This window comes from Pseudophryne corroboree, chromosome 11 (assembly GCF_028390025.1).
Source record: "Pseudophryne corroboree isolate aPseCor3 chromosome 11, aPseCor3.hap2, whole genome shotgun sequence".
NCBI lineage: Eukaryota > Metazoa > Chordata > Amphibia > Anura > Myobatrachidae > Pseudophryne > Pseudophryne corroboree.
In genome coordinates, this window is record NC_086454.1 from 224,582,418 (window position 1) to 224,605,005 (window position 22,588).

Sequence of the window (22,588 nt, forward strand, 5' to 3'; positions counted from 1 at the left end):
CAAGCTGCAGGCATGCTGTCTTCCAGGAAATCCATTGTTCTAATAAGAGTGACTTCAGCTTTCATACATTTAATCATATCTGCTAATGGCAATGTGCTATAACTTAATAACAGGCATCAAATTGACACACACATTAATCTGGTTACTTTGACACCTAGCACGACATGTCCATCTTGCTCCGCTCCAAAAATACACATACATGACGTTATATTCCATTATATAATTGGAAACCTTATTATGTCTGGTGCTTGATATGTTTAAATTTATGTGCTGTATGAAATATGTGTTGAATCTATCTTTCTGGCATGTCTGTGTAAATGCGTATGTTACCATATATTGCTGTGCTCGCTGCGCGTATTTGCAAGCATAGCGACTCATAATGTGTGGAGGCTGTATGTACTCTCTCTGTAATATTTTTGACTTCGACAATATGTATGCAACAACAGGGCTATTATATAGTATGATTAAGCCAGACAAAACAATACCTGTGGCTAAAACCTGGTATTATGTGACTGTAACAAAAGAATATACTTAATAAATAAATACTGTGTAAAACTATATTATAAGACCTAGACGCACCTAGCCCAGGGTAGAGAATATAGTGACAGTTATATCTGGGAAACACAGAGTGAAACCACACAGCAGATACAGGCACACAGTCAAAGGCAATGCAGAAATTACAGTATTACACAATAAAACTGCACTGGACTGGCGTGTATTTTATTATATATATATATATATAAATAACACAGCACGGTCAGTGACCAGAGGATATATCAGAATACTCGTACAATATATTCTGTAATAGGTACACTTCTTCTCAACTAACGCTGTCTCAAGACATGTAGGATACTTTAGTGTTTGTTAAGTCTCAGCACTGTATACAGGCAGCTTTACGAGGGAGACCTTGCCCTGCAATCCCAGAGACCTGCTGCAGCTATACTGTGAAGATGGCGCCCAGCGTCTCAGTCAGGGAGTGAGGGAGAGTGTGAGGCAGCTCCAGGGCAAAAAATCTGTGTGGAGATGGTGCCCTGGGCCAGGGCAGGGGATACAGGTCAAGTGCCGCCTCACCTTTGCTGGTCTTCCACCCCAGGTACTACAGAGCCTTATTAAATGGGGTGTGAATACACCCGACATGCGCTCCTATGCCCTGATGGTCTAGTGGGGTCCCTGCGCAGAGACAGTGTCCACAACAGCTCCGTGGTCCGTCTCCCTAGACCGGGGATGGAATGAGTTTAAATATGTGGGTCCCGCCTGGAGGACACTCTTACCTTCTCCCCGTTGCAGCCACGTAAACCAGGAGAGTAGTCTGCGACTCTGTGCCTAAGCCGTGACGTCTCTGTCGCAAGTACCCAGAAACCACGCCAGCAGGAGTATTCAACGCCGCTTGGGAGGTAACGGAACTGCAGCGCTGAATGTCACTGACATACAGCGATGACAGCCCAGCCAGAGAAAATCTTAAAAAAGCTTTTTCAGGGCTGCCCAGTGCAGCCCTACTGTTAGGTGACCTGCTGCTTCAAGCACCAACTTGAAATTGAGCTCTCAGTGCCTAGAGGCCGGGTTATAGAGGAGGCCCCTTTGCATCCTGGGACAGCTAAAGCTTTAGCCTGTTGGTGCCTCTGGATCAAGATCCACTGTACACCCCGATGTTTCCCTGTGGAAACCTGTGTACCCTGCTGCAGAAATATAGATTTTTCACACAATAAATAGCTGAGTAAAACATAAAATAACCTTGTCAGATACTTATCTAGACTACAACCACATGGAATCAAAGGAGAGAGGGAAGACAGGAGCTTTACAGTTGTCATCTGAAGATCCCCTTTTCAGCTGCTGGACTGAACCATGTGCCCATCAGGGTTGCTCCTTCCTGGCTGATTTGCATCCCTGTTCAGCCAGACGACTTTCCTCAGTGTGTTACTCTTTTGATTAAGGGCAGGGCCTGAGAGCATATAGTCCCTATTGTCAACCTTTTCACTAGGGTGACAGGGGAGACCATCGCCGTCAATCCAGGTAGGGACTGGTCTGGGTCCACTTTCTGGTTGTGGCTGACATCATCTGTAAAAGCCACCACAGACTCCCTGAGGGTGCAACTGTCAGCATCTCCCAGCACAGCATGCTGTCATGTTTGCAGATGCAGAGTTATCAACGCGGCAGGTGGGAATTCCTCCACCACCACCAGCGCTGCATATCGACCCATCCTTAACCGGACTCCAGCCACCATCATGGAGCCAGATGTCCTATATTCTTTTGGTAAGGAAAAGGTTTCTGAGCCACATCTTACAGAGAATTAAGCACACAACTAGGGGTGAAGCCGGGGACAAAAAAAAAGGGGGGAAAGGAGATTTATTGTAGACTTACCATTGTTAAATCTCTTTCTGCGAGGTACGCTGGATTCAACAGGGAATAACATTGGGGTGTAGAGTTGGATCTTGATCCAAGGCACCAACTGGCTAAAGTTTTGACTGTTCCCAGGATGTACTGCACCGCCTCCTCTATAGCCCCACCTCCAGGCACTGGAGCTCAGTTTTGTTAACCAGTCCAATGCAGTGGCAGGTAAGATGTTAGTCACAACGAAACACATTCTCACGACAGGAGAAGGGACTAGCGGCTAATGCCATACAAACCCAAAGAAGTTATGAGCGTCAGGGTGGGCGCCCTGTGGAATCCAGTGTACCTCGCAGAAAGAGATTTAACAATGGTAAGTATACCATAAATCTCCTTTTCTGCAGCGGGGTACACTGGTATTCCACGGGGAATAACATCAGGGATGTCCTAAAGCAGTTCCTCATGGGAGGGGACACACTGTAGTGGGCACAAGAACCGGCTCCCAAAGGAAGCATCCTGGGAAGCGGAAGTATCAAAGGCATAGAACCTGATGAACATGTTCACTGAGGATCACGTAGCCGCCTTGCACAATTGTTCTATGGGCGCGCCGCGGCGGGCCGCCCAAGAAGGTCCAACCAACCGACCGAGTAGAATGGGCCTTGACAGCAGCAGGAGCTGGGAGCCCAGCCTGCGCATAAACTTGTGCAATCACCATTCTAATCCATCTGGCCAAGGTTTGCTTATTCACAGGCCAGCCACGTTTGTGAAAACCAAAAAGTACAAAGAGGGAATCTGACCTCCTGATAGAGGCAGTGTCACGGTCGGCGTAAGTTGGGGTTCCGACAACAGAGTTTTGGCTGAAGGGACAGCTACCTGTGAGGAGAGTAAACGAGGTGGCTGAATGTAATTCCTCCTCATGGGGTGGAAGCCAAACTAAGTGTTAACGTTGGCCAGAGGGCGTAAAGAAAAGGAGGACTTCGAAGGAAGATAACTGTAGTTTTAATGAATAATCAGGCTGTACACGAATATTGGAGAAATTGAAGAAACTGGAAGAATTAGAATCTATGGTTAAATGACTTGAAGAATGAAGCTAAAGAACTCCGGTAAAGAAGAAGATCTAAAGACTGTGTTTTATGATTAAAAGACGAGGCTGAAGTACTTGGACTTTGAAGAAATGAAGACTGTGGTTTGTGATTGAAAGGCGAGGCTGAAGAACTTGGACTTTGAAGAAATGAAGACGTCTGCGGGAACTGCCATTAGCATCTGGAGCTCCTCTACGACCTGGGACCCCGTGAGCGCTTCCACGAGTGGCAACGTACTTAGGGGGTAATTCCAAGTTGATCGCAGCAGGATTTTTGTTAGCAATTGGGCAAAACCATGTGCACTGCAGGGGAGGCAGATATAACATGTGCAGAGAGAGTTAGATTTGGGTGGGGTGTGTTCAATCTGCAATCTAATTTGCAGTGTAAAAATAAAGCAGCCAGTATTTACCCTGCACAGAAATAAAATAACCCACCCAAATCTAACTCTTTCTGCACATGTTATATCTGCCTCCCCTGCAGTGCACATGGTTTTGCCCAATTGCTATCAAAAATCCTGCTGCGATCAACTTTGAATTACCCCCTTAGACAGCAGGACTGCAGCAGCGTTTAGGTAACCGATGGATGAGAGCAACCAGGACCAGGGAACCAGAAGTAACCTGGGAGCACAGAGCTGGAGAACCTTTCAAAAGGAGGTAACATGAAGCACTGGCACTCTCCCTCTGAGCCAACCCCCTTTTGTAAGGGGAGAACAGGCAGGATTGGCTGGGCACAGATTGGGAACTTCATTGGTAATACTCTGGTCTCCAACATGGCTGCCCCCAGCACAGGAGACATACTTAGCTGTTAGCACACAGTTTTAGCCAGCTTGTCTCTGACACACTATACTGTGTCACAACTGGAGGACCTTACCGCAGCGATCCCCGCCGCAGCGACCGGCTCTCCAGACCCTCGGCCCCCGGCCCTTGGCAGCCGCACATCCGTCCAGGAGGACCCGCCACCAGCAGCTCCCTGCCGCCGCAGCCACGCCAACCAGCGGGACGGTAACCCGCCAGCGGTAAGGCTCCAGAGTCTGACATATTTAAACCCTTAACGTTCTGTGAGACCACATTGAGGAGCATATTGATACCTTGGCAGGGACCGTCAACCTACCCAATAACGCGAAACTTGGACAGGGGGAGGAGAAAGGGAAGGAAAAAAAAAGGGGGGGAAAGGAGAGTAATAGGTTGATATAAAGGCAAACAATTGAGGACCTCTACAAGAGAGGAGTAGTTCACCTTAATTGGGTCCCAGCCGGGAGGGAAGGTCTAGGTGAGCTTCTGTACAAAAAGCGGACATTGGGGACCCAACTGTTGGGATCTCTGAATAAACTATATTATAAAAAAAATTCTAAGAGCGCAAGGAGAATTAACCTTGCTCTCTGGTAAATCCCGATTTATAACAGGGGCGGAGTAGCGAGAGCAGGGAGAAAGCCTAGGGCTGTCCACCCGGAGCCAGAATCTATATTAACTTTTGCATAACAAACCGTGATTACCTAGAGAAAGGAAAATAATACAACTAGCAATAGAACAAATTCGGAATATTGCTCCATTCAAAACAGTGTGATAGGAATGTAGGGAATCAAAAGCAAAGAGGGGGAGCAGGAGGTACACAGGACATATGCCACCTTAACTGCAATATAATACATTAATCAACATTGTAACTAGTATGTAAGATAAAGTCCCATGGAGAACTAGGCTGTAACATTAAGCAAGAGCCTTAAAATAGGAACTTGTCAGTTTAAAACAAACAATCAGAAACATGAGGGTGTGGCATTGCCGGACTGGGTCCCCCTCAACTCCTATGGAGTGTTACATCAGGGCCGTGGCGGGTTGCCGGAGATCGTATTTGGAGCAGTCGTAGATAGCTTAAGACGATGAAGCAATTCTTTCCCCTCTACAGGATCTCTTATCGACACTTGGCGGTCATTCACCTCAACAATCAAACGAAACGGGAACCTCCATTTATATTTGTATCCTTGGTCGCGGAGAACTTTGGTAATATCCCGCAATTCCCTCCTCTTGATAATGGATAAGGGGGCCAGATCTTGGAAAATCTGCAACTGGGAGTCTTCAAACATGATACGCGGCATCGATCTAGTGGAGATGGAAATCTGATCTTTAGTTTTAAAAGAAAGAAATTTCAGCACTACATATGTAGGGTGTTCCCCCTCCTTGGGTTTCGGGTGGAGAGCTCTGTGAGCCCGTTCTATATGTAGGGGTTGGTCCTGGAGAGTGGAAACCAGCTTATAAAATAAACGAGTCAGGTATGGTTCAAGTTCTCTAGGCGCCACCGACTCTGGGATATTCCGTATATGAAGGTTACATCTCCTTTCCCTATTTTCAAGATCTTCGTTTTTATCGCGTAGAAACTCCACCTCTCGGAACAGGTAATTGATATCTTGGGAAAATTCCTGAAGGCCTTTGGTGTTAGATTCCAGTTTGGATTCCAATTCAGTAGTGCGAGTAGATAGTGATGACAGATCTTGACGTACATCAGTAAATAGTTGCTGAAAGTTATTAGTAAGGGTTTTACTGAGGTCCGTCATCATTGCCTGAATATCATTTTTAGTGGCGAAAGAATCCTCAGAAGGGGAAGAGTAACATATAGAGTTCGCCGGAGATGCCGGGGGAGAATCCGAAGGGTTACATGTTGTCGAGCGTGAAAGGTGTTGCATGATACCTGGATGCAAGTTTTTCTTTGCTTTGTCGTTGTATTTACACATGGTTAGAAGTAAAATATGGACAGATGGCGTAGTAATGTTTTTCCGTAGAGGTTCTGGGTGAACAGACAAAAAGGTTATTTAAAACATCACATATTGCATTATGTCTCCAGATGAAATTGTTATCATAAAAAATAGAGCTGAGGTGTTATATCAGAAAAAAGGCACTAGATGGCGATGGAGTCAAATTAATGCTGGAGGGAAATCCACAAAAATGAAGATATTTCCTCAGTGTGTGTGAGAGGAAATCGTAATCCTGTGTCTGTGCTACTGTAATATAAGGGATTCCACCCAAGAGATAGGCCCCCAGTTAACCTACACAGAAGCAGCACCACAGGACATTCTACAGTAAATTAGATAGAGCTGCCCCTTGGAGGTCAGATCTGTCTCTTCAGTAGTGGACAGGTAGATAGGCGATAGGGTAGATCCTTTGTGAAAGTGCCAATATTAGTCACATAAGGGCCTGTGGCGAGGGTCCCAGCATGGGAGGGTGTCACCCCTGGTACCACACTATACTGGAGGCCACGTTTGAGCACACCGTTGCTATGACAATGACAATGCTGTGGCAGGAGTCTGGCCACAGAATGGGGACGGGAGGGGGTGTTACCCGACCAGGGCGTGAATGCTGGTATCCCATTGGAGGATTTTTGACACTTCCATCATTGCCATGCGGCTTCGAGTGCCGCGTTGATGATTAATGTACGCCACCGTGGTGGCGTTGTCTGATTGTACTTGAACAGGCCTGTTCTGTATCAGAGGCAGGGCCAGTGTCAAAGCATTGAACACAGCCCACAATTCCAGAATGTTTATCGGGAGGAGAGATTCCTCCCTGGTCCACCGACCATGGAGAGAGAGTGTGCTCCAACACCGCGCCCCAACCTCGCAGACTGGCGTCTGTTGTCAGGAGGACCCAGTTTGAGATCCAGAAGGGACGGCCCCTGCTCAACTGTTGGTCCTGTAGCCACCAGCTCAGTGACAGATGAACCTCCGGAGTCAAGGAGATCATTTGAAACCTGATTCGGTGAGGAAGGCCGTCCCACTTGCAAAGAATTCATCTCAGCAGAGTCCAGGAATGAAACGGAGCATATTCTACCATGTCGAATGCAGACACCATGAGGCCTAGTACTTGCATCGCCGAGTGTACTGGCACTCTCTGGTGAGAGAGGAGGTATCTGAACCTGTCCTGAAGTTTCAGGACCTTTTCTGGAGACAAGAACAATCGTTGGTCGTGTGTGTCCAACAATGCCCCCAGGTGCACCATGCTCTGAGCAGGGACCAGCGAGGACTTCTTCCAGTTGATGAGCCACCCGTGGGCTTGTAGGAATTGGACTGTCAGTTCCAGATAACCGAGAAGAACCTCTGGGGAGTTCGCGAGGATCAGCAAGTCGTCCAGATACGGCATGAACCCGACAACCTGGTGGCGGAGAAGAGCCATCATGACTGCCATGACCTTGGTGAAGATCCGAGGAGACGTGGTCAGTCCGAAAGGCAAGGCCTGGAATTGATAATGTAGGTTGCCAATAGCAAACCGCAGATATTGCTGATGCGACATGGCAATAGGAATGTGCAGGTAAGCATCCTGTATGTCCAGGGATACCATATAGTCCTTGGGTTCCATTGCCAGTACAATAGAACGCAGAGTTTCCATACGGAATTTGGATACCCTCACAAATTTGTTAAAAAATTTGAGTATAGGCCGGGAGGACCCATTTGGTTTCGGGACTAGAAACAGGGTCGAATAGTAGACACTGCCTCTTTGAGACAGAGGTACCAGCAAATCACTCCAGTTTTGAGGAGAGATTGAACAACCAAGTGTAAAGTCTGTGTTTTCACGGATCCGAAGGGATAACAGTCTAGCAGAAGTGGTGAGGGAGACGTTTCTTGAAGGAGATCGCGTACCGGTGAGAGACAATTTCCCGCACCCAGGCGTCTGAAGTGGTTTTTAACCAGGCCTGGGCGAACTGCAGAAGTTGGCCTCCCACCCTGGGGTCTCCCAGGGGGAGACCCGCCTCATCATGCCACAGGCTTGTCCTGTTTGAAAGCAGTCTGACGAGCCGCCCAAGATTGCTTAGACTTGGGCTTGGTGGTTTTGGAAGTATGCCTGACCCTTTGCTTTACCTGGAGGTCAAAAGGAACGAACAGTGGTACTCTTAGTCTTCGGAGCAGAAGGATTAGTACACAGGAGAAATGCAGTCTTAGCTGTTGCCAAGTCAGTCACGATCTTGTTCAGATCCTCTCCAAATAGCAGGTCTCCCTTAAAAGGGAGAACCTCCAAGGTCTTTTTGGAGTCCAGATCCACTTTCCAGAACCTTAACCACAAAATACGGCAAGCCAGGATAGACGTAGTAGGCACCTTGGCCGCAATTATGCCTGCATCAGAGGCCGCCTCCTGAATATAGTGAGAGGCTGTGGTAATATACGACAGATATTGTCTGGCAGTGTCAGAAAAATGTAGTGGTAGTTCATCCTCAATTGCCTGAACCCATGGTTCAATCGTTTTTGCAGCCCAAGAGGCTGCCATAGTGGATCTATGCACAGCACCGGTAAGTGTACAAATAGACTTCAGGCATCCCTCCACACGCTTATCCGTCGGTTCCTTCAATGAGGTGACAGTTGTGACAAGCAGAGTAGAAGATACCACTAGACGGGCGACATGAGTCCACCGGCGGTGGAGTTTCCCACTTGTTAACTCAACTCCGCAAGGATAGGGTAACGAGCTAGCATCTTTTTGGACAGGGAAAATTTTTATTCCCTGGAGATGACCAGGATTCCTGACGTATGTCAATTAAAAGGTCAGACTGCGGTAAAACTACTTTAGCAACCTTCTGACGTTTAAACTTATCAGGTTTCTTAGACGTAGCGGTGGGACTCAATATCATTATCAGTCTGGAGAATCAGCTTGATAGCCTCCAGTAGGTCAGGAGCATCAACTTGAGTTGTAGATTCCTCATCAGAAGCAACTGTATCAGTGTCTGACGGATCGGTATAATCCCCATCCTCATAGGAAGAAACATCCGAAATATTAGTGGATTGTGAGGAAGAAATTACCCGCTTAGATGACCCCTTGGCCTCAGCAGGGCGAGGGGTAGGGTTTTGTCTAACCAAAGACTGATTTAATTGTTGTAACTGGGTATACAGAGAATCCGCCCAAGCGGGTTAACTAGAGGGACAATATGTGGCTGCAATGGCAACAGGAGGTCCCACAGGAGGCGTAAACTGCGTTACAAGCATCGTCAGCATATTTGAAAAAGCAGCCCAAGGTGGGTCTTGATTTGCCACAGGTGCTGCAGACTGACTGGAAGGTGCAGGGCACACAGTACCGAAACCCTTCAGCTGAAACCTTTTCCTTAGTCAAATCCGTGGCGCCAGCACTGCCTGATGCAGGAGCATATTACCAATGTATTTGGAGGAAATATGCGTCTTGGTGCACCCAGACCTGACTGAAAAATTTGAGATGTGCCCCCACCGGTGCGGACTCCCGCAGAGGAGCCCCAGCGTCATGCGGTGGATTTGGTAGAAGCCGGAGCGGACTTCTGCTCTTGGGAATTTGCCCCAGCCTGTGACCTTTTTCCCCTTCCTCCTGCAGCAAGGAAGGAGGACCCTCGTCCTTTTTTGAATTTATTGGGCCGAAAGGACTGCATCTGATAGTGAGGCGTTTTCTTCTGTTGTGCAGGAACATAAGGTAAAAATGACGACTTACCCGCGGTAGCCGTAGACACCAGGTCAGTGAGGCCCTCACCAAACAGGACACTACCGTTAAACGGTAACGACTTCATCGCCTTCTTAGAGTCAGCATCAGCATTCCATTGATCAATCCACAATGCTCTCCTTGCTGAGACTGCCATGGCATTGGCCCTTGATCCCACAAGGCCAATATCCCTTACAGCTTCAATCAAATATGCTGCAGCGTCCCTGATATGACCCAGAGTCAAAAGCATGCTATCCCTGTCTAGGGTATCTACCTCAGATGACAAGTTATCTGCCCACTTTTCAATAGCGCTACTCACCCATGCCGAAGCAACGGCAAGCCTGAGTAGTGCACCCGTAGTGACATAAATGGATTTTAATGTATTTTCCTGCTTACGATCCGCAGAATCCTTTAGGGCTGCCGTGTCAGGAGACGGAAGCGCCACCTTTTTGGATAGACGCGATAAAGCTTTGTCTACCGTGGGGGTTGACTCCCACTTTTCCCTGTCCCCAAATGGAAACTGATATGCCACTGGAATTCTTTTGGGAACCTGTATCTTCTTGTCAGGATTTTCCCAAGCTTTTTCGAAAAGAGCGTTCAGTTCATGAGAGGGAGGAAACATTACCTCAGGTTTCTTTCCTTTATACATACAGACCCTAGTATCAGGAACACAATCATGTACTGAATGCTCTTAGCCAGTTTTGGATGTAAACTGGCATCACTATAGTCGACACTGGAATCAGAGTCCGTGTCAGTATCTGTATCTGCTATCTGGGTAAATGCACGTTTCTGTGACCCCGAAGGGGCCTGAGCTTGTGACAATGCAGCCTCCATGATTTTCTCCATGTCTGGTTCTTAGTCAACCGAGTCACATTTGCATTCAAAACACTGAACATATTTACCCAATCATCCATCGGTGGGGCCGACACGGTCACTCTCACAGTATTTTCAGTCCCCACTCCAGCCTCCTCCTGGAAAGAGCACTCAGCTTTAGACATGTCGACACACACGTACCGACACCCACAACTACACTGGGGCTATAGGAGACAGACCCACAACATAGCCTGTAAGAGAGACACAGAGGAGTTCTGCCAGCTCACAACCCAGCACCTATCCCGGTAGTGCAGTGAGTAAAAGACTAGCCAGACCTGTTAGCACTTTATATTTAAATAATTAGCACCAAATCACTTGTGCCCCCAAACCCCCCCCCCCCCCCCATCCCCACCACCACTACCACTACCATCTTGCACCCTGTTACATGTTACAGTAGTTTGGGAGGCCAGGCTCAGCGTCTCTTCAGCTTCTGGGAAGAGAAAATGGCGCTGGTCAGAGCTGTGAGGGCTAAGACACGCCCCCTTCATGGTGCGCTTCAGTCCCGCTTAAAATACATATTTATACTGGCGGGGGTCCGTAATTAGTGCCTAGGCACTGTTTACACATCTGCCAGTGCTATTTGAGGGTCCTATGCTGCCCAGGGCGCCCTCCCTGCGCCCTGCAGTGCCGTTCTTATGTGGGAGCATGGCGCGCTGCGCGGTACCTCAAAAGCCGTCTTCTGCCGTCACTGAAGTCTTCTGATCTTCCTATACTCACCCGGCTTCTGTCTTCTGGCTCTGTGAGGGGGGTGACGGCGCAGCTCCGGGAACAAGCAGCTAGTCGACCCAAATGATCGAACCCTCTGGAGCTAATGGTGTCCAGTAGCCTAAGAAGCAAAGCCTTTGAACTCAGAGAAGTAGGTCTGCTTCTCTGCCCTCAGTCCAACGATGCAGGGAGCCTGTTGCCAGCAGGTCTCCCTGAAAATAACGAGTTTTATGGTAAGAACTTACCTTTGTTAAAACTCTTTCTGCGAGGTACACTGGGCTCCACAAGGAAAGACATAGGGGTGTACAGTAGGATCTTGATTCGAAGCACCAACAGGCTCAAAAGCTTTGACCATCTTCCCAAGATGCATAGCGCCGCCTCCTATGCACAGGAGCTCAGTTTTGTTAACCAGCCCAATGCAGTAGCAAGTAAGAGAGACGACAACTGCCAGTTGCCACAAACACCACACTCTCACGACAGGAGAAGTGTCAGCGGCTAATGGCATACCAACCCAAAGAAGCTAAGTGCGTCAGGGTGGGCGCCTTGTGGAGCTCAGTGTACCTCGCAGAAAGAGTTTTAACAAAGGTAAGTTCTTACCATAAAACTCGTTTTCTGCTGCGGAGTACACTGGGCTCCACAAGGAAAGACATAGGGGATGTCCTAAAGCAGTTCCTTATGGGAGGGGACGCACTGTAGCGGGCACAAGAACCCGGCGTCCAAAGGAAGCATCCTGGGAAGCGGCAGTATCGAAGGCATAGAACCTTATGAACGTGTTCACAGAGGACCACGTAGCCGCCTTGCACAATTGTTCGAGGGTCGCACCACGACGGGCCACCCAAGAAGATCCAACAGACCGAGTAGAATGGGCCGTAATGTGAGCAGGAGCTGATAGACCAGCCCTCACATAAGCATGTGCAATCACCATTCTAATCTATCTGGCCAAAGTTAGCTTGTGAGCAGGCCAGCCCCGTTTGTGAAATCCAAACAGAAATAAAGAGAGAAAAAGATTTCCTAACAGAAGCAGTTCTCTCCACATAGATACGGAGAGCCCGTACCACATCCAAAAACCGCTCTTTGGGAGACAGATCAGGAGAAACAAGCGCCGGAACCACAATCTCCTGGGTAAGGTGGAACGAAGAAACCACCTTAGGCAAATAACCGGGACGAGTCCTAAGAACCGCCCGATCACGGTGAAATATCAAATATGGGGAACTAAAAGACAAGGCACCCAAATCCGACACTCTTCTAGCTGAAGCAATAGCCAGCAGAAACACCACCTTAAAGGAAAGCCACTTAAGATCAGCTGAATCAAACGGGGACTTTTGTAACGCCTCCAAAACCACCTACAAGTCCCAACATACGCAACACACCCCGAGTAAAGGTATTAACATCAAGTAAGGTCGCAATTTTTCTCTGAAACCACACCGACAAGGCAGATATTTGAACCTTGAGGGAGGCCAGACGCAGGCCTAAGTCCAGGCCCTGCTGCAGAAAGGCCAACAACTTGGCTATACTAAACTTGGAAGAGTCAATCGTTAGATGCGCACCAAACAAAGTAAGAATGCCAGACCCTATAGTAAATCCGAGCAGAAGCCGGTTTCCAGGCCCGCAACATAGTTTGAATAACCGCCTCAGAAAACCCTTTAGCCCTTAAGACGGAAGCTTCAAGAGCCATGCCGTCAAAGACAGCCGGGCTAGGTCCTGGTAGACACAGGGGCCCTGAACGAGGAGGTCTGGGCGTTGTGGAAGTAGAATTGGACGCTCCGACGATAGGCCCTGCAGGTCTGAAAACCAGTGCCGTCTGGGCCACGCTGGAGCTATGATAAGCAGAATTAGTCTTTCTTGCTTGAACTTCCGAATTACCCTAGGCAGGAGTGACACCGGAGGGAACACGTACGGCAGCCGAAACCTCCGCGGAACCGCCAGCGCATCCACGAATGCTGCTTGAGGATCCCTTATCCTTGTTCCAAAGACAGGCTCCAGCACCGCTCCCCAACCTCTGAGACTGGCATCTGTCGTCAACAGGACCCAGTCGGATATCCAGAAGGGACGGCCCCTGCACAATCGTTGGTCCTGGTGCCACCAGTGCAGCAACAGACGGACCTCTGGAGTCAATGAGATCATGTGAGACCTGATCCGGTGAGGCAGGACGTCCCACTTGGCTAGAATCAGCCGCTGGAGGGGGCGAGAATGAAATTGAGCATACTCCACCATGTCGAATGCTGATACCATGAGGCCCAGGACCTGCATTGCCGAATGTATCGACACTTGCGGACTAGAAAGGAAGCAACGAATCCTGTCCTGAAGCTTCAGGACTTTCTTTTGAGACCAGAACAACCGCTGGTTGTGAGTGTCCAATAGCGTCCCCCGGTGCACCATGCTCTGAGCAGGGACCAGGGAGGATTTCTTCCAGTTGATGAGCCACCCGTGGGCTTGTAGAAACTGGACAGTCATATCCAGATGACGTAGGAGAATTTCTGGGGAATTTGCCAGGATTAACAAGTCGTCCAGATATGGCAGTTTCCTGACCCCTTGATGGCGGAGAACCACCGTCATCACCGCCATAACTTTGGTGAAGACTCGCGGAGCCGTAGTTAAACCAAAAGGTAACGCCCAAAACTGGTAATGGAGGTTGCCAATCACAAACCTCAGGTATTGCTGATGTGACACTGCTATAGGAATGTGCAGGTAAGCATCCTGTATGTCCAGGGAGACCATGTAATTCCCAGGTTCCAAGTCCAGAAATATAGAGCGAAGGGTTTCCATACGGAACTTGGAAACTTTCACAAACCTGTTCAATGCCTTGAGATTGAGAATGAGCCGAGAGGACCAGTTCGGTTTCGGGACTGGAAACAGCGGAGAATAGTACCCCCGGTCCCTCCGAGCAAGAGGCACCTGTACTACGACTCCTGTATCCAGGAGGGTCTGTACCACCGAATGTAGAGTGTTTGCCTTTGTCAGGCAAAATCGATGAGGGGGGGGCGGTTTTTAAAGGCTATGGCGTAACCTCGAGTGATGACTTCCCGTACCCAGGCATCTGAAGTGGTTTTCAACCATTCCTGGGTATACCCTAGAAGCTGGCCCCCCACCCTGGGATCCCCCAGGGGGAGGCCCGCCCAGTCATGCGGCAGGCTTATCCGTCTTGGATGCTGGCTGACGGGCATCCCAGGCTCTTTTGGGCTTCAGCTTACCAGGTTTGGAAGTGCGGGCCTGCTTGTTGTACGCCTGACCTTTTGCTTTACCTGAAGGATGAAAGGGGCGAAAGGAAATACCTTTAGCCTTCGACACAGAAGGAGCAGTACTTGGCAGACAGGCAGTTTTGGTAGTAGCCAAGTCAGCCACAATCTTATTTAAATCCTCCCCAAACAGAATATCTCCCTTTAGTCCAGATCCACAGACCAGGATCTCAGCCACAATATCCGGCGAGCCAGGACTGATGTAGTAGAGGGATGTAGTAGAGGCCTTGGCTGCCAGGATACCGGCATCAGAAGCCGCCTCTTTAATATAACAAGAAGCTATGACAATATAAGACAAGCATTGTCTAGCATGGTCAGAGGAGATTTCAGCATCTAACTCCAAGGCCCATGCTTCAATGGCCCCTGCAGCCCAAGTAGCTGCAATAGTGGGCCTTTGTGCAGCACTCGTGAGGGTGTAAATCGCTTTCAGACAACCCTCCACACGTTTATCTGTAGGCTCTTTTAGAGACGTGACAGTGGTGACAAGTAGAGCTGAGGAAACCACCATCCTAGCCACATGTGAGTCTACTGGAGGAGGCGTTTCCCAATTCTTAGACAGCTCCGGCGTGAGGGGATAGCGAGCCAGAATCTTCTTTTGAGGCATAAACTTCGTACCCGGGTTTTCCCAGGGTTCCTGACGTATATCAATTAGGTGGTCAGAGTGAGGTAAAACTTGTTTAATCACCTTCTGACGCTTGAACCTATCTGGTTTCTTAGGAGGAACGGATGGCTCAGGATCATCCGTAATCTGTAAAATTAACTTAATAGCCTCCAAAAGATCAGGAACATCCACATGTGAACCACCCTCCCCATCAGCCGTATCTGAGTCAGAACCTGTGGGGTCAGTGAAGTGCCGTCTTCATCCGACGAGGCGTCAGTGACAGCAGTGGATTGTGAGGAGACAAGCGCTCGCTTAGAGGACCCCTTGGACGTAGGTGAGCTATGGTCAGACTTTTTAGTAGTCAGGGACTGGTTCAACTTCTTTAGTTGAGCAGATAAATCGTCCGCCCATAGCGGGTTAGCTGCAGAAACCACAAACGGTTGCACCAGCATTGGGGTATCACATAGGGGGTGTTAGTTCATGAACTAGCGTATGCAGAAGCGTGGAAAAAGTGGCCCACGGCGGGTCATTATTTGCCCCCGTTGCCACCGTCCGACTCGGGGGCAAGGAGCCCCCAGAACCAAAGCCCAAAGCTGCTATATTCTCCTCATAGGTATCTGCGGCTTCAGCAACACCGGCAGTGTGTTTAGCCCCAGAACCATTACCCTCAGAAGCAGACATGATATAACTTGCAGTATCAGGTAACACAGTACAATTTGTCAGCAGCACAATACCTCTAGCCTAGGGGTGGGCAAAATACGGCCCGCGGGCCGGATGCGGCCCGTAAACCGATCCTGCCCGGCCCACTGCCTCCCACCAGCGAGCAATGACAAGCGGCCCGACCGGCTGAGCTGCTTGTCATTGCTCTGCACTGCAGTACCTCCAAGCTACCGGCGGCGCCTCTCTCCCCTGCTGCTGCTGCGTTGTACCAGCCTCCTCCTTCCGCCTCCAGAGTCCCCAGTGACAACGGCGGTGTTCAGCCGAAAAGGGGGCGGGGCTACATGCCGAGGGGGCGGGGCTACACGGGACTTCAGGGGGCGGAGCTACACGGGACAAGAGCCAGACTGCTACAGATCCATCCTTCCTGCCACTGCCAGCCAGATCAGTATAAGTTAATGGGAAAAGTGAGAGAAAGAAAGTGTGTGACTATTGTGCAGCCTAATATGAATCTGTATTATTTTTTGCCCACACCCCTTCCACATGAAGCCACGTCCCTATATTTTTGGCAAGTGGGGGGAGCTGCTATTTTGTATGTGGCCCTCGGATACTGACAGGAAATGTCAAGTGGCCCCTCAGCTGAAATTGCCCACCCCCTGCACAGTGTAGTCAGCACCAGCAGAGATAAAGGAGAGATATGGTGACTAAATCACAGAGAAAAATACGTAATACAGTATATCTTTGTGAAAATCCTATATTAGATAAAACCTGACGCACCAAGCCCCCTCAGGTTATAGAATATAGGGATAGCAGGTTGAGTGAAAGACACGAAATGGACACCACTCAGCTATCAAATGCACACACAAATAGTTACAGTCTGTACAATGCAGAGGTTATTACTAACAATAATACTGCACTGGACTAGCTTACACAGCTATATAACAATAGATATAACAGTACACAGTAAGAACTGGATATATATCACAGGGTAATTGTACTAGGAAACCCTGACTAAGTGCACTCTTTCTTAACTAACACTGACTAAAAAAGGCAGGTAGAATTCTTAAGTGTCTTGTAAAGTCACAGCACTGACAACCAGGCGGCTTTAAATAGGAGGATTTGCCCAAGCATTCCCAGGAACAGTGAGCTGAGGGATAATGGCGCCGCAGACATTGCCAGGGAGTGAGGGAGAGACAGATATGCAGCTCCAGGGTGGGAACATTTGCGGAAAATGGCGCCCTGGGGCTGGGGGAGGGGCTCCAGGTCTAAGCCTTATCCCCTCTACTGGCAAAACCACCGGGTACTGTGGGCTACTTGTAAAAAAGGTTTAGAGAGAAAACCTGACCTGCACCCATGCCCTGGTGATCTAGTGGGATCGTAGACAATAGGAAGAGAAGAAGACTCTTTTGTGGGCGCACTCTTTACTTTACATAAATATAGAAAATAGTCAAAGTAGATTAAAATACAAATTTTAATAATTCAACAAGATAATTCTACAAAATTAAGACAATTAGTGGTTCATCAAGAAGATAATGGTGGTCAAATAATTAACAAAATATTCGAAATAGCACTATGTGCTGATATGAAAACTGGGTTTTGGCTGACGGAAGGAAATTCTAGACGTTATATATTAAATGGTACATTCTGCTAATAAGCCAATCACTGTTATGCATTCCCCTGTAATATAGTCTGGATACTGGTGGTACTTAAGAGTAGTATAAATGTCTCTGTCTTGTCTCCTGCCAAAGAAGAGAGGGGAGGAGGGGGCGGAAGGGGGAAAGACAAAGAGTGGAAGTTGAAGAGCAGTGTGAATCTGCTGTCAGTGTTAGACACTATATGGGCTCAATCAATGAGCTCTACTGCACTGAGTATTCCTCAATGGTCAACCACTTGAGTACTGACCCAGCCCAACACTGATTAGCTTCCGAGATCGGACGGCTTCGGGCGTTTCCAGTGTGGTATGATAGTAGAGGAAATGACCAATATTTCAAAGCTCTGGAATCACTGATGAGAGTTCACGAATTTACAAAGTTATTCAGGACAGATACCAGACATAGAGGAAATCAGATGGATCTGCTGCCAATGTTAGACAGGGACGTGACCCTGAATCACTGGTGAGAGTCCACGAAAATAAGGATGGGAAGAAAATAAGTAGATAGTGATAAGGTCTGATGGGCTTTAAATCCCAAATACGGCAATAGTAAAATGAACTAGAATATTTACTTTATAATTGGCAACAATTGCCTAGATACAGGGTGCCTGAAATAACAAAGCAGAGACAAAGAAGAAAAAATGACAGAGTACCAGCTATGAGAAAGTATCCAATATGAATTATTGGTACTTTAAAGTAGCAATGAGGTTGTAGCTGAATTGCACCTAGAGTGTAACTGTTACAAAAGTATCCACTGCAGGTTGTCAATACTCCAAAAGGATATACATAAATAGCAGTGAGGTTGTAACTGAGTTGCAATGATATGTCCAGACTAGGGAGGATCTATCGAGGTTTTTAGATTGAATCACTGCCAATATCATCACACGAAGAAATGGAAATTAAACATTATAATACAGTTTATGAATATTGCAGGTATTGATGTAACTGCTAAGGCAGGCAAGAACCTATTAGCACAAAGTCCGTCTAGTATATCAAATGTATAATACCAGAGTGATAGTAATAGATGCTCCCTAGAGCAAATGAAAAAAACATATTAAGCTACTGCGGGCCTGTAACTCCCAATATGCACTATGTAGTCAAATTGTTGTAGATAGGTAAGAAAAGAGAGTTGATATTACCCGCGCCAAATGTAGGGGTAGATTAGCCCCTTCTAAAGTCTTGACATCCGTCTCCTCTCAAAAAGGTGCTGTCAGTCTGCTAAGCGCCTCGGACATCTCGAATGATGGGGGAGTTCAGGAGCCGCCGGTCTGATGGTGTCCTGTCGGATACAAGCCGCCGTCAGACGTCAGCTGCGATAAGTGAGAGTCAGGGGAGACGGAGGGCACAGGCAGATGCCAGATAACGTCCGTGGTTCCGGTCAGCCAAAAGGACAGAGGTGATGTCGGAAAACGCGTTTCACCCGTCCGCCGGGCTTGATCACTTCCTGTTGTGGTCTTGATCCCAGCAGGTTTTTAAGGAGAGGTTAAATCAGTATCTTCCAATCAAAAAGGAGGAGGTGTATGAGTCCTTTGATTGCCAGCTGAGGTCTTACGGCTTGAATACTCCGGGTAGATTAACACTGAATCACTTGTTGATTGACAGGAGAAGCCGTTATCCATGTGAACACATAAAATAAAGAAAAAAAGAGTTTTAAAACACAACCAAAGTAAAGTTCTTATTGACTGGATAATGAATCATATGCATCATGATGCAAAGCTGAATTAGGTGAATGCAGGTGATTAGTCTAATATTGCAAACCTAATGAGAAATAATGAAAATAATAATGAAGGTAATAAGAGTAGCATGATTAGACCATATAAATAAATAATGTTGCTTGCTGAAGTGATTAACCTTTTAGACCGATGAGTGCGGGTCGTCCCTATTGTATACCTGGCTTATTTTCCAGCACGCACTCCCAACCCATACCCTTCCCCCTTTACCCTGTTTCACAGATACTTACCCCAATACTAGAACATTCACTCTCAATCTTTCCATTGTACTCACTAACGGACCCTATACTTATTTTCGCAAACATCCCACGGGCTTCGCTTAGCCCCTTATACCTGTCTATTAGCACATGATTTCAACACAAATCAATCTAGTTAAGTGCACTTTACAACTATATCTCTCAGTATAAACCCCCACCCCCAAACTCCTCCCTTAGGTTTTTATTATTACAGGTTGAGTCTCCCTTATCCAAAATGCTTGGGACCAGAGGTATTTTGGATATGGGATTTTTCCGTATTTTGGAATAATTGCATACTATAATGAGATATCATGGTGATGGGACCTAAATCTAAGCACAGAATGCATTTATGTTACATATACACCTTATACACACAGCCTGAAGGTAATTTTAGCCAATATTTTATATAACTTTGTGCAGTAAACAAAGTGTGTGTACATTCACACAATTAATTTATGTTTCATATACACCTTATACACACAGCCTGAAGGTCATTTAATACAAAATTTTTAATAACTTTGTGTATTAAACAAAGTTTGTGTACATTGAGTCATCAGAAAACAAAGATTTCACTATCTCACTCTCACTCAAAAAAGTCCGTATTTCAGAATATTCCGTATTTCGGAATATTTGGATATGGGATACTCAACCTGTATTACTATACATATTAATTCTCCACCATCTACCCTTTACAGGTTGAATTAGAGCCCTACAATTACACACAACCATAGGCAGTGAACAGTGCCTTGCCATGTTTATTTAATTAGTTATTATAAACACAATTATCATTAATCAATGGATTAATATTCGGCAACAGTAACAAGTATTTGTGACCCATAGGGAGATCCCCTAATATTGCATGCATGCTCCGTACAACTCGTGTCCACTCAGATATTTTTTTAACTTGCATATAGAATATTGCTGGGTCACTATTAGTGACTCTTATTAAATCATGGTAACTTATAAGTTTATCAGCTCTACTAGGGAGCCCCCTCATTTCCTTCTCATTTCCTTTTCTTTCTTCCCTTTCTTTTGCCCGTATTCAGTATCGCGGACTAAGCGGCATTAGTATTCAGCATCTCTGACCCATAGGTTAACTGCATTAAAGAGCAGACATGTTCCACGTAATTAGCATTTATATCACTACCTCAACAATTTATTGTTTATACAGGATACTGGATGATCAATAATAAGCGAGATACTGTATTATCACTGATTTAGATCAATCATTTCTAATGTAAGGCTATTTCTTAGCCCTATGAGGGAGCCTTTTTGTCCGGTTTTAGGACCGCTGACCCTGCAGCTATAGTGACTATTATATTTGACCAGTAGAGGCACCCTACTATATCTTATACACACGCCATATAATCAGCATTCCTTGAATCACTAGTGAATTAATTAAAAAATATACACACAACATTGCTTGATCACCTGTAGCAATTCATATCTAATCATTAGAAATTAATGGCTATTTAGTTTTCTTTGCTCGGACCTAGGACCGCAGATTGTGTAGTAACAGTTTATTAAATAATCACCTATTTTTTCAGCCTATTTGGTTTGGACAATACTGTGTGACCATAAATAGTGGCTTAGATACAATTACCACTAGTCCTATTAGTAAGCTATCCCTGTCCGGGCTTCGTACTGCAAACTGTCAAAAACCAATAAGCCAGGTATACAATAGGGACAACCCGCACTCATCGGTCTAAAAGGTTTATCACTTCAGCAAGCAACATTATTTATTTATATGGTCTAATCATGCTACTCTTATTACCTTCATTATTATTTTCATTATTTCTCATTAGGTTTGCAATATTAGACTAATCACCTGCATTCACCTAATTCAGCTTTGCATCATGCTGCATATGATTCATTATCCGGTCAATAAGAACTTTACTTTGGTTGTGTTTTAAAACTCTTTTTTTCTTTATTTTATGTGTTCACATGGATAACGGCTTCTCCTGTCAATCAACAAGTGATTCAGTGTTAATCTACCCGGAGTATTCAAGCCGTAAGACCTCAGCTGGCAATCAAAGGACTCATACACCTCCTCCTTTTTGATTGGAAGATACTGATTTAACCTCTCCTTAAAAACCTGCTGGGATCAAGACCACAACAGGAAGTGATCAAGCCCGGCGGACGGGTGAAACGCGTTTTCCGACATCACCTCTGTCCTTTTGGCTGACCGGAACCACGGACGTTATCTGGCATCTGCCTGTGCCCTCCGTCTCCCCTGACTCTCACTTATCGCAACTGACTGCAGCAGCTGACGTCTGACGGCGGCTTGTATCCGACAGGACACCATAAGACCGGCGGCTCCTGAACTCCCCCATCATTCGAGATGTCCGGGGCGCTTAGCAGACTGACAGCACCTTTTTGAGAGGAGACGGATGTCAAGACTTTAGAAGGGGCTAATCTACCCCTACATTTGGCGCGGGTAATATCAACTCTCTTTTCTTACCTATCTACAACAATTTGACTACATAGTGCATATTGGGAGTTACAGGCCCGCAGTAGCTTAATATGTTTTTTCATTTGCTCTTGGGAGCATCTACTACTATCACTCTGGTATTATACATTTGATATACTAGACGGACTTTGTGCTAATAGGTTCTTGCCTGCCTTAGCAGTTACATCAATACCTGCAATATTCATAAACTGTATTATAATGTTTCATTTCCATTTCTTCGTGTGATGATATTGGCAGTGATTCGATCTAAAAACCTCGATAGATCCTCCCTAGTCTGGACATATCATTGCAACTCCGTTACAACCTCACTGCTATTTATGTATATCCTTTTGGAGTATTGACAACCTGCAGTGGATACTTTTGTAACAGTTACACTCTAGGTCAGGCTTGTCCAACCTGCGGCCCGCGGGCCGCATGCGGCCCAGGTCGGCTAGTAATGCGGCCCAGTGCAATTTTTTATTTTTTAAGAAATTCTAAAGTTTCAAGTTACACTGCCGGCGCTTGCGGCCGGAATGCGGCCGGGGCACGTCACAACGGTGGCGCCAGCGCGCTTCTCCCGCCCCATCCATTTTTTTTTTTTTTTGCAGAGTACGGACACCACATGTGAAGATGAGC

At 46.9% G+C, this 22,588-nt stretch overlaps 1 protein-coding gene and 1 pseudogene across 1 annotated transcript in view; both read right to left on the minus strand.

Annotated features, from left to right (window-relative positions):
- Nucleotides 1–22,588, minus strand: part of CENPT (centromere protein T) — a 575,308-nt gene that overhangs the window by 361,501 nt on the left and 191,219 nt on the right. The window lies entirely within an intron of this gene.
- LOC134971341 (5S ribosomal RNA) lies at nucleotides 17,740–17,858 on the minus strand (annotated as a pseudogene).